This window comes from Micropterus dolomieu, unplaced genomic scaffold (assembly GCF_021292245.1).
Source record: "Micropterus dolomieu isolate WLL.071019.BEF.003 ecotype Adirondacks unplaced genomic scaffold, ASM2129224v1 contig_10145, whole genome shotgun sequence".
NCBI classification, from domain to species: Eukaryota; Metazoa; Chordata; class Actinopteri; order Centrarchiformes; family Centrarchidae; genus Micropterus; species Micropterus dolomieu.
The window spans coordinates 1-994 of record NW_025739131.1 but is presented as its reverse complement, the minus strand read 5'-3'; the positions used below and the strand labels follow the sequence as shown (position 1 = coordinate 994).

General features: G+C 55.8%; 1 non-coding gene and 1 pseudogene across 1 annotated transcript; both read left to right on the top strand.

Annotated features, from left to right (window-relative positions):
- The first annotated feature begins 47 nt into the window (after nt 1–47).
- LOC123965559 lies at nt 48–161 on the top strand (annotated as a pseudogene).
- Nucleotides 162–754: 593 nt separating this feature from the next.
- LOC123965558 lies at nt 755–873 on the top strand. The gene has a single exon (XR_006823727.1). It is a non-coding gene; the product is annotated as a 5S ribosomal RNA (ribosomal RNA).
- Nucleotides 874–994: the final 121 nt, after the last annotated feature.

Below are 994 nucleotides of genomic sequence, written 5' to 3'. Positions count from 1 at the left end.
TTAGCCGTAGAACATCTTTTGAAGGGCCGTTTGGGGGCACCTGAGTGGCTTACGGCCACACCGCTCTGGGAGCGCCCGATCTCGTCCGATCTCGGAAGCTGAGCAGGGCCTGGTTAGTACTTGGACGGGTGACCGCCTGGGAATACCCGGTGCTGTAAGCCTTTTTCGCTTCGCCTTCGAAAAACGGCAGAGGGCGCTTCGGTGAAAGGAGATCTTTTGAACGTCTCTTTAGGAAACAGCAGGGGGCGCTGCTGCTGCTGCTGTCTTTTTCTCCCTATCCTGTACACAGTGCTGTGTAAATGTTACATCGTGTTTTGAAGGCCCGTCTGGGGTGTGCAAAGGGAGCTTACGGCCATTCCGGCCTGGTACTGCCCGATCTCGCCTGATCTCGGAAGCCAGGCTTGGCAGGGCCTGCTTAGGACTTGGACGGGAGAGCGTCTGATCCTGGCTAGGGACTTCCAGGCGGACTGGATCCTTTTCCTCAATGTCCACCCAGGAATGATCGTCTGTTTGTGAGTGAGGACCTCCGGCTGAAGGTGGCCTTGTCGCTGCACCCATACCCGGGAACGGGTGCCTATTCCTGTCTATGGACTGCCAGCGTGAACGGTGTCCCGGTTCCTGGATGTTTACCCAGGAATCAGTGCCTGTGGATTCCAAGTGACTCTGGAGCACCTTGGACATTATGGGCAGAATACGTTTTTTGTCAATTAGCCGTAGAACATCTTTTGAAGGGCCGTTTGGGGGCGCCTGAGTGGCTTACGGCCACACCGCTCTGGGAGCGCCCGATCTCGTCCGATTTCGGAAGCTAAGCAGAGCAGGGCCTGGTTAGTACTTGGACGGGTGACCGCCTGGGAATACCCGGTGCTGTAAGCCTTTTTCGCTTCGCCTTCTAAAAACGTCAGAGGGCGCTTCGGTGAAAGGAGATCTTTTGAACGTCTCTTTAGGAAACAGCAGGGGGCGCTGCTGCTGCTTCTTTTTCTTTTTCTCCCTATCC